The sequence below is a fragment of the Hakea prostrata genome, chromosome 1 (genome assembly GCF_041222555.1).
Source record: "Hakea prostrata isolate BN-2017 chromosome 1, UWA_Hpros_2, whole genome shotgun sequence".
Lineage (NCBI taxonomy): Eukaryota > Viridiplantae > Streptophyta > Magnoliopsida > Proteales > Proteaceae > Hakea > Hakea prostrata.
The window spans coordinates 22,629,885-22,641,899 of NC_142600.1; the positions used below are offsets into that span (position 1 = coordinate 22,629,885).

General features: G+C 35.9%; 1 pseudogene across 1 annotated transcript; it reads left to right on the forward strand.

Annotated features, from left to right (window-relative positions):
• The first annotated feature begins 1,280 nt into the window (after positions 1-1,280).
• LOC149028313 (1-aminocyclopropane-1-carboxylate oxidase homolog 1-like) lies at positions 1,281-3,137 on the forward strand (annotated as a pseudogene). Its single transcript, XR_016169950.1, has 3 exons — positions 1,281-1,993; positions 2,152-2,473; positions 2,611-3,137. The product of XR_016169950.1 is annotated as a 1-aminocyclopropane-1-carboxylate oxidase homolog 1-like (transcript).
• Positions 3,138-12,015: the final 8,878 nt, after the last annotated feature.

The window sequence follows — 12,015 nt, forward strand, 5'->3', positions numbered from 1 at the left end:
GAGTATCAAGAAGGGGGAATGGAAGAGACTTTGAAAATGCAACACATTGCCTAAAATTCGAAATTTCATGTGGAGAGTGCCGTGGGAAGGTATTGCTTGGGAAAATCTATTGAGAAGGCAGATCATGGTGGAACCATTATGCAAATGGTGCGGTCAAGTAGAGGAAACAAGCAGCCATGTATTGTTTCAATGCCACTTCTCTAGAGCGGCGGTGGGTAGCGGTCCGGAGTTTCTATTACAAACAACAACCGAAATATCTCTACCGGGAATATTGGAGGCTTGGAAAACTCTTCATTTTACATCTAAGCGACAAGAAAGAAATCTTATGTCAATTCTCCTTTGTATGCTGGCACCTTTGGTTACACAAATCATCTACGTTTAATGGAGAAAGGAAGACACCGTGAAGTTGTAGTAAAGCGGAGAAGGCCTTCCATGAATTCGGATTTGTAATGGGGGGTGCAAAGAATTGCTTGAACACTAACCAAGAGCCTGTAGAACCAACTCAAGATTTGGAAATGTGCTACACTATTGATCCGGGTTGCCGAATCGGGGGTAGGAGGTGTGGTTTTGGAGTTTGGAACATGGGAAACTAAGAGAAAACAACCAACCACAATGCCGATGAAGCAGCGATAGGAGGCATGGGGCTAAGGAAAATCGGTGGATTAAGGTTAACACTATACGATGCTAGGCCAAAAATATCCGGCCGGCAGATTGATCCACCCCTGAACGACCGACTGAAGATGTATTGTCTTTGAAAGACAGCTTTACTCTTGTAGGTTCCTTTTATTTCAAGAAATGGGAATGAAGTGCCCATCCGCTCGAGGGCTTGGCCGCTTAGGCGGACCTTGGCCTATTCCGACGGGGTTTTTTGTCAAGCCTTCCGAGTCTTTTCCTAGTTTTCTGGAATGAAAGGATTTTCACCAAAAAAAAAAAAACTAAAAGATAAAATGACAAGTTCCATATTTATTTTTTTTTTGCCAAAACAAAAAAGCAACGATTATAAAGACAAGTCCCCTATTAACCGTGGAATTAAAAACATATAAATCCGAACTACCTTTGTTTTAGAGTAGTCTCGTTAAATTTATAAAAGGTAAAAAATTTACAGAATTCACAATATACTAAATCATAATTCTCTAAATATTTATCTAAAAAAAATATTCTTCTTAGCATGAAACAAACATTCAACCTCTCATTTGAAAACCAAACAATTTTTGGTATTTTGAGTTTTCTAGATCAAATCACCATAAATTATTTTACAACCGATTCTCAACCAGATCTTAAATTATTTTATAAGAAGAAAAATAAATAAAAAATAAAGTTCAACCACGTGGAGTTTTGCTAGTTTCTATAAATAAACAACAGGTGGCCAGCGTCGGTGGAAGATAAGGGGGAGAAGATCGAGAAGAAGAGAAAGAGAAAAAGAGTAAAGAAGATGGCGGCAGTCTCAGGCGCGGGCATAGTTTCAAGCTGGAGTGGTTATGATCGACCAAAAGAGTTGAAGGAGTTCGATGAAACTAAAGCTGGAGTGAAAGGACTCGTAGATGCAGGGGTGGTGAAGGTACCCCGTATCTTCTTCAACCCCCCTGAAGTCTTGAATAATCATGCTCAGACGACTCAGGCCCAGGTGAGTTTTCCTGTCATAGACCTGCAGGATTGCATGATCAGTAACGACGATAACGTCTCCAGTGGAAGAAGGAATGAAGTGGTCGATCAGCTACGTAAGGCGTCGGAGACATGGGGTTTCTTCCAGGTAGTGAACCATGGGATCCCTATCAGGGTATTGGAGGAGATGCTTGAAAGGCATCCGAAGCTTCTTCGAGCAAGACATCGAGTTGAAGAAACCACTGTTTTCACGAGATGCGACCAACAGGAGGGTTTTATACAACAGCAATTTCACTCTCTACACCTCTCCATCTGCAGACTGGAGGGACTCCCTTTACTGCATCATGTCTCCTCCCCCTTTCAACCCTGATGAATTGCCTCCAATTTGTAGGTAGGTGGCTGCTAGATAGCTAGCTATATACCAAATTACTTATTTTCTCGTTAATTAATTATATGTATCTGGGTTGTGATTTCTTCCATCTTCATTTATGTGTTCTTGTGAATATGGGAGATCATCTAACTAGTGTGATTGATTGATTGATCTGGTAGAGCTACAACGGTGGAATACAACAAGCAGGTGATCAGAATGGGGGATGTTTTGTTTGGGTTACTGTCTGAGGCGTTGGGACTGAGCCCTCACCACTTGAGCAACATGGGTTGTGCGGATGGGCATGTCTTTTCGTGTCACTACTACCCTGCATGTCCCGAGCCAGAATTGACCGTCGGAACTACCCAGCATGCCGATCCATGTTTTCTTACCATCCTCCTCCAAGACCAGATCGGTGGCCTCCAAATTTGTCACCAGGATCAATGGTTAGACGTTCCCCCAAACCCTGGAGCCATTGTTGTCAATATTGGGGATCTTCTGCAGGCAAGTCGATCTCAATTAATTTCTCTGTTAATTGGTTAAATAGTCCAGTAGAGTTCCATATCTATGTACCATAAACTACACAGGTTGTTATTATATTAATTTATTGATTGATTTCTCTGTGGATTGTGACTTTGCAGCTTATATCCAATGATAGGTTCAGGAGCGTTGAACATCGAGTGCTGGCCAATAAAGTGGGCCCAAGAGTTTCAGTGGCATGCATGTTTAGTACAAACTATGCACCATCTACAAGAGTCTACGGGCCGATCACCAAGTTACTTTCAGAGAACAATCCCCCCATCTACAGGGAAACCACTGCTAAAGAATTTATGTCACATATCCACAGAAAAGGACTCAATGGGATTTCCGCGTTGGAACATTTCAAGCTCTAGCTCTACTTCAATAATTTCACACTGGAAATATTGATTGCTAAGTAATCGTTACTTGGTTGGTCTTTGCCAAATTGTAGTTGCTGCTACTGTTTAAAATAAGGTTTTCTATATTAAAGCTCAAAGTAAGCCATTGTTCGCTGGATCCACATCCTCTGTAATTCCTTTCCCTACAATTCCCTGTAATTTCCTTCCCTACAATTCCCTTTAATTCCCTCATAGGATTGTGCCACGTGGCATTTAAGTAATCCAAAGGTTATCTAATTTAAACTAAATTTGAATTTTATTTAACCTCTAGTTTGTTGGGTAACCATTGGATTACTTAAATGCCACATGACACAATCCTACAAGGGAAATTACAGGAAAAGGAATTACAGAGGATGTGAATCATTGTTCGCTGCAGATAAAACATCTCTAGTTACGTTTACCAAAAATAGGAGAAAAAGTAATATCTATAGTTTTCGATCATTGCCTTCAAGAACTACTTTATTCCTTGCTTGCCGTAAATACTAACATAGGAAAGACGCACGTGAAAACAGCTCCTTCCCTCCCAGTTTTATGATTTTATCTCTACCGTATAGACTCTCCGAATTGTGTAACCAATCTGCATACTTTGGCTCTTTGTGCGAAATTGCTTCAGTTCAGCGCCATAAACGCATTAAACTATTCAGTGAGAAAGATTGGACCATCGGATCAAGATCTTGCTCAATCAAGATGCATGATTTGATAGTTGTAAATATCTTTGGCGCATTTATTTTTGTGGAACTGAAGAAAGATCGCTCTTTTTGTACTCCTCTCATACTTCCGAGGAGGCACTAGATTCGTTCAATTGGCTTTAAGACAATTTGAAGTCCCAAGGGATGTCTAAGCCAATGACTTGTTGGATAACTCACTGAAAAACCCCTTTTTTGTGTTCCTGGCTTCAAGAAATGTAAAAGTTGGCCCAAAAACGTTGGATGGAACTATTTTGTTTCATGTGATTATTGAAACATAAATTTAAATTTACGAAAATTTCTGTTTCAAGACAGTTTTGACATAACAACTATTTGTTTTTGCATTTTTTTTCTCGAGCAAAAGTTGGGTGCATGCTAGATTAAGAGAAAGAATCTAGAGCAGGGTACTCATTCAAGTTGACATTCTAAACATAGAAACTTTGTTAAAACCCAATTGATAATGTTTCTCCTTTCAGAAGTTAGTTTTATGAAGCACTTATAAAAGTGTTTCAACTTCCAGAAACGTTCAAAACTGTTTCTGGTGTTTTTTTAAACAGAAACTTTTGGTGGGTAATCAAACGGGTCCCAATTTGACTTTTTCAATTTGTAGCTCATATAAATTAAAATAGAGAAGCCTTCGGGTACATTTTAAGATATAGTTGCGAAAAGCATAGACATTCTAAAATGCCAAATTGGCAGTCACCATTTTTTATATTAAGATTGCCGGAAGAATGAGTGTACCCTTAGTTGTATTATTATAAATCTTTTAATATAAAATAACTAGGGGAAGAAGACGAAACTCATGGAGGAAGAAATATCATAAATTTTAGAATTCGATTTACCAAGGACAACATTATAAAGTCACAAGGGATTAAGAACAATTTATGATTAATTATGAAATTATTTCACCATGACTTGGCAGAATTTACTTAGTAGTGTACTATTATGTAAATGTAAAATATTTTAGTGATCATTGTTAATCTAGCAGAGTCTTTTGATGTGTATATGCTTTTTTCTTATGATCTTGGAGTGTCCTTGAAATTTTAGGGGTTTTACATTTTTAGGGTATGGAGTTACGAAGTCTTATTCCATCTTTTAAGGAGGAATTTCCATCACTTGGGAGTATCCAATGACACCTCCATACATGTATTTGGAAACTACCAACTTCCTTCAGTCATTGGTTGTCTTAGAAAGTCCTATAATTAAGTTGATAGACCAAAACAAGTTTTCGAAATAATTCGAAGTTTACTTAGTACGCGGTTGGTAAAGGTCTTGTCTGAGAATGACGTTCTTTACGACAATCATTTTTTAGTGGTTTTACCAAAGAACGGTAATCTGAGCACAATTTTGACTGTTTGGCAAAATTTGCGCTAAGAATATTTGAGAACGCCTATGGAACAAATTGCCGTTTCGTGAATTTTGTAAAGAATGACTTCGTTTTTTTTTTTGAAAAAAAAAAGAAAAAAAGAAGTCATTGCTACATATATGAAATAAATCCAAGAAAAAGGTCCTTCAAAGTTTAAGACACCATATTTTAATATTTAAAATACAGAAATCCAAAGATTGTTTAGTAATACTTGATGTAAAGTAACTAATGCATCATTTTTTCTTGTATGTTTCATCAAAATGCTTTACCACTTCTATTATTTCGGTCAACACTCTAATTAACTGATTTTTCCATGAAAGCTGTATTACCAAGCTAAAGATTTTCAAGGTCAATCAGTAAAAATAAAATGATTAAAATTGGTCAGATAATGCATGATTTTATTTACAAACTAATTCATTTAGCAGGTCGAAGCAAGTCCCTTCAGTGGTGGTGTTGATCATGATTGTTTATACAACAAATGGGGTGTGCCGTGTGCAACCGATAGCAGCAACATTATTTATCTCTTTCTTTGTTCTTATTATTTTTTTATTGGTTTTGCAATCTAGTTAAATATGTAAAACCAAATACCAATGTCTCCTTTAAAAAAAAATCCAGGGGATCATGTTCTGTAACAACTTTAAGCTATGGAGGATGCATTCCTGAGAATTGAAGGCATTCCTTTGTTGAAACAGAGAATCCCTTCCTGTTAGATCATAACCTCCCTGGCCTACTCTTCATCTTTGGTTGGGATTTTGTTTGATATTGATTTGTTATTGAAAGAGTTTGAAAGTTGCAGTTTTTCTTATCTTTCTAGGAATTCAAATGGGTTTGCCCACTTCCTACCTAGGAAGGCACTCACCATATCTAATATTGACTGAGTGGCCGTTGTCCTCCTCCTGGCTTAATGTGTTGTTGTTGTCTTCTGTCGCTGGGCCAATGCCCCTTGATGAATGAAGATCTTTACTACCCAAAAAAAAAAAAAAAAAAAAGAAAGTACCCATCCACACTCAGAATTGAACTTTTTTTACAAAAAGTTTTGTTTTTTAAGATACAAAAGACAAAATTTTCATACGAGCTAGTAGCCTATGGGTTCTTCTAAGTTTGTGAATATTCAAGAACACCAGGTGAAACAAACGACACTCAATTAAGCCATATGCCCAGCCTTGCATGTTTTCAGAATCAACAAAGTTCATCCTTATTCAAGTGAAAAGGACAATAGACTAGGTCCCAGTAATTAGACCTATAAACGGATTGGATCGACTCGAATTTACTACTATCTTTTTTGGGGTCAAAAGATTGTTTAGGAAACAGCAGCTTTTGGACAAAAAGTATCCACACAGAGGACCCATGCTAAGCATTAATTTCCCAGAAACAACATGGTTGGTGTGGTCCAGCTCTAATCCAAAGCGAGAAGAAGAGTTGAAAGATTTCGATAAAACATGAAAGGACTTGGAGATGCAGGGTTGGTGAAGGTGCCCCGTATCTTCTTCAACTCCCCCGATCCAGTAACCCAGCTGAGTTTTCCAGTCAAAGACCTGCAAGATTGCTTCACTGACGATGATAAACCCTCCACTTGAAGAAACCAATTGATCGATCGAGGTAGAACGTACAAGCTGCATGCTACTTTAAATTAATACAACAAAAAATCTTGGATTCTATTAATTGCAAAAATCTAATTTATTGAAACCCTAATTTGATTTTCTCTTCTCTAGCTCACAGTTTCTCTATTTTTTAAAAGGCGGCAATCTTATTATTACCAATGATTTCTGACTGTATTTAATTATTTTTATTGTTTATTAAATGATAAATGTATTTGACAAAAATGATTTTCACTATTGATTTTTAAAATAATCAATAAAAAACTGAGTATGACACCAAAAAAAAAATCCCAAGGGGGGGGGGGGGGCCCCGGGGGGGGGGGAGCGGGGCCCCCACAAGGGGGGGGGGGGCGCCGGCGGCGGGAGCCCCCCAAACCCTTGGATTTGGAAAGTAAACTTCCCCCCCCCCCCCCAAAAGGCTTTGTCCGGATTTTTCAAATAAAAAGCAAAAATCATGCCAAAGATAGTGGTTAGAGGTCATAAATCATGTTATAGATAGATAGTGATTGGAGGTCATTGTCTCTTATTATTTATTAGCATATAATAAATATTTTATTTTTCAGAATCACCGAAAGTCAAAGCATGTGAATATATATCTAGTGAATTTTGATGCACACCCAGGAAAAAAAAAATAATCAAACATGTTCCCTTGAATTTTATCTTCCAAGTAAATTACTTTATGTTAAATGCGTTATCTTTCCTCTTTCTAGTTCACCAAGAAAAAGATTAATTGCTTAAGTTAGGTGGGACAAAACTCAATTCTGAAAAGAAAGAAAGAAAAAAAATTCATCCTTCTTCACCAATCCACAATGTCATACATTTTGAAAAAGTAAAAATATATAGTAATTAACATGTGCCTTCCTTAAGCTAGAGTTTAATTATATTTTCATCTATTATAAAAAATATATATAAAAAATAAAATAAAAATCAATTTCATCAATCAATTTTCACTACTTATGTGTATCTCCTTTAGTTTTCAAAATATTAATTATTAAACCCACCCCCATTACATAATAGTATATATAAAAGTTTCTCCTCCGCTTGTATATAAAAGTTTCCTTGTACCTTTTCTATCCCCTAAATATAAAAATTCTCCCTTATATACCCAAATAAAAAAATTTCTCTTATTTCAAATTATCATCATTAAGCTAGCTACAAGGATTTGGGAGTTCTATAGACATAGTGGAAGAGAAGGGGATGAAAGGTGTGGAGAACTAAGGTTCAAATGTGAGATCTCATTAGTTTTATTGTTTGTGTATAAGAAGCTACAATCAATGTGCTAGAAACATTTTCACAAATATATATTTACTAATATGTTATTATACTAAAATAGATCATCTAGTTCCACTAAGCAAAAGGGAGAAGCCCTAAATGTTGCATATGCTCTACATCATGAGTCCAGATTCTCTCCACCCAACCTACCTCATACAACCATACAAACACATTCACACTCATAGGTACTGCTCGTGTCATAACAAGACAATGTGGATCCCATACTCATGTGAGTATGTTTGGCTGTATGGGTAGGTTGGGTGGAAAGACCTACATCATTTATTAGAGTTTGGTTGATTTATAGGTGATCTTCAATCGAAAATGCACCCAACATGTAGATCGGGGAAGGAGGACTTACCAACTTAACAAATGTGCCCCCCCCCCCCCCCCCACACACACATACACAAAGAAGAGAGGGCTTATCGTTGCCTTTTAGGGTTCAGTTTGATAACTGATCAAATGTTTATGTTCCAAACACCCAAAATAGTTTTTAGTGCTTTTAGAAGTAGAAACACTACCATAGGCATTTGATATAACTTTGTTTTTGGGAGCACAAAAAATACTAGCAGGCATTTTCTTGCAATAATTCAAGAATAAAGAACTCTTTCATAAAGGTAGGTGCTAAAGTTTCCCCAAAAGATAGAAAAGATGAAAAGGAATTTTGTCATTAAAGATAAAGAAGATGAAGAGTTAATCCGTATGAGACTGTTCTGGCAAGATACTTATAGAAATATCAAATTCTATGAATACTCCTCTCTAAAATTGTTTCTCCATGACACAACTAACACTTACTTTTTGCTTCAAAAATAGAAACAACAATAGTCAAACTAATTTTCGATAAATTACCAAAATCAAACCGATCTTTAGTTGTAGACTTGTAGTAGATTCTTTTTTCTACATCACGGTGGTTTTTTTTCCCCTATTTTCTTTAGATATTTTCTTAATATAATTTGTCAATCAAACAATGAAAACATACAAGGAGCACCAACTAGTTAGGGGTCGTTGCTGATATAAAATGAATATTTCATTATCATGGACCATACTCTTTTATTGTTTTATTGTTTTCAAAATGTCAAAGCACCGTGGATACGTATCAAGTAGGTTTTTAGGCACATGGAGGAAGAAAAACATGAATGGGTCACCCTCAGTCTTCCCCTGCTCAATAAATTATTTCCAAAAAAAAAATTTAACCTACCAGGCTCACCAATCCAGAGATTCCACTATATTAAAATTAATTAATATTAATAAATATTTTTATATATTCTTTTTAGGTAATGTTTAATTTCATTTTCATCTATCAATTTTTATATTCCTCTCTTGACTTTGAACCGGTCAATAACTAGATGTACAAATTTCCATCCTCTTCTGTTGAAATGTTCATTATCATCTGCCGGACAGTTTGCTCGCCCATCTTCTACTCCATTGAATGGGTGTTACGTGATGAATTCACATTTTTTACAAATTGCAATCTTGTAATTTTTTTTTTTCTAATTAATATAGATTTTAATTTTAATTGTTAGGTAATTTATTGTCATGTATCATAATTCGAATGACTAATAGAAAGGAATTGTAAAATTGTGAATTGTAAAGAATGTAAACAGCTCATGTTACCATGTAGTGATGAACAAGTCACAAGAAGGGTAGGGGATGGCTAACGGACTACCCAAGCTGATGAGGTCTGATTCTTCAAATTCTAATCTCGAATTTCCACAAGTAATTATTTTTTTATTATTGAAAAGAAAACTAATTAATGGATAAAAAGTACATAATTTCCATCAAGTACTGTGTTCACTGGTATCCAAATAGTATTTGGAGTAGGGGAGAAGTACATAAATAGTGAAAACTATTGGATAAAAGTGGAATTATATTACAACTTGGGCTCAAGCTCAACCATGGTAAAACATTTTGCTGAAATTTGCCCAAACTTAAGCGTATTTCGACTGGTTTGCCAAAGGGCAATACTTTTCCTCTGTCTAAATAGAATAATTCCAAAGGTCGCCGGTTTGGCGCAGAAAATTTGGTAATTTTCTAGCGAACCGGCAAAAATTGCTGAAACTTTGTAGAGCTTGAGATCTTTTGCAGCGGCCGTCACCGCCTTAGCCATTGCTGGGGTTTATCAGGGGTGGATCTGCAGACACTATTGGTGGTGTTTGCTGCTGCTTCATTGCCTTCGCCATCGAGAGATAAATGAAGAAGAAGACGAAGAAGAGAAATTTGCCATCTTAACGGTTAGGAGTTTGCAGAATGCATCATATACCCCTGTGGTGATCTGTATTCTGCAACTAGAAAGGGGAATAAGTTGAAATAGGGAGTGAGAAGAGGGTGGAACTTGACTTGAGAGATCCTCAAAATCATGAGATATTGATTTTGGCGTGAACCGAAGAGCTTATTGAAATCCGTATGGACAACCTTCTAAAAAATAAATAAATAGAAGCACAAGAAAGGAAGTTAGGAGCAATGGACAGTATGGAAAACCTTCTAAGAAATTGGAACTGATCTAGGTGAAGTAAATTATACTCGCAACTCTAGATTTTGAGCTCAATGAATAACATCCTCAGGTATCCAGTTTGGGTGATTAATTTTGCATCCTAATGTAAAATACTTCATTTATAGCAATTCCATATATTCTTCTAATGCTTTTCATAATCCATTGATGATTTTCAATAAATTTATGTTTTCCCTAAATATTTCATTTACAATCTTTATAGACTCCAATGATTTTAGGGCTTGTTTGGTTACTGAATCCAGAGATTTTCAAATCCGGATTTACGAGAATTATACCCGTTTGGTTGTAAAAAGCCATTCATGAAACAAAGATTCACCTACACTAAAAACGGAACGAGATTTATGGGTAAGGGGTGAAACCACGAGATTTCAAAAACGCTACATTTGCACATTCACAAAAATCACGCGATCAAATAGTTTATGATGAATCCCGATTTCATTCCACAACCAAACATCTAATTTTATAAATTATAACTCCATAAATTTGAAATCTCTAGATATTTGAAATCTCCAGACACATGTAACCAAACAGACTCTTAGAGAGTTCTAAGATCGTAATGGCACAAGCTATGACTAAGTTGGTTTATCAACATATCTTATTAAACTGGAAATAAGAACTAGTGTAATACTTCTTCAATAGAGGTGGGGGAAGAGGAAGGTGTACTTGAGAGGAGTCTAAAGGGATACAACTCAGTTACCCTGGGTCAGAATTATCCCCAAGGTACTCTGATAGAGCAAACTGTTTCATAATTCTAATGGGTGATTCATAAGGGAAATTACAAAGTGAAAAAGTAGATACATGCCTATAAACAAAAAGTAAAATTTGGAAGCTTGTCTCATAAAGCAGTTTGTCCCTTAGGCAGAGTGCTTAATCTACCATAGTTAGTCCAATTAAACTTCCTTAATACTTTTTCTTTTTCTTTTTCTTTTTTATTATCAAAATTTCAAACCAAAAATGTGTATATACTCAAATTCCTGGATAAAGATAGAAACCATATTTACAGCAATAGATATCATATAGTTACTCTTTTACAACCCTAAATAGATTTCGATATCAAGTTAATACATAAACAACCAATATATTTTAGTATTTTACATTTCTTGTCAAGCCAAAACCTTACAAAACAGATGATAAACATAGATGAAATACAGGTTCAAGTTCCTAATAGCTAGGGCTTAACTTATTACCTTCTAACACAAGATTGGATATAGATTAAAGAGGTATCCAAAACATCACCAACTTCCATCTAATTCATTGAGTCAAGAAAAGGAGAAAAGCTCAAAAAGTAATAGAAGCAACTCCAAATAAAACCACAAAACAAAAAATATTTCAAACCAAATGAGAAACCAACATCAAGGCAAATTAAAATTAAAATGCTTGATTCAACTCCAATGAAAGAGGTAAAAAGGGCAAGGAAAGAAAGAGGAAATTTTCAGGCTTTACCACAACAATGCATTTTCCATTACCCATTACGAAAAGAACAGTTGCTGCTAAAGAAATGTGAGATGAAATTGGAAACAATAAGAAACTTGTGTTGAACTCAGGACTCGGATAGTAAGTAGAATAATGTTTCAATTTTAAATAGTGGAATTTTCTTTTGTTGTTTTTTTTAAAAGAAAGATAGCTTGTTACTATGGGGTGGGAACTAAATTACTAATATATGCCACCGGGTGGGTGCGAATCCATGACCTCCCCGTGGGA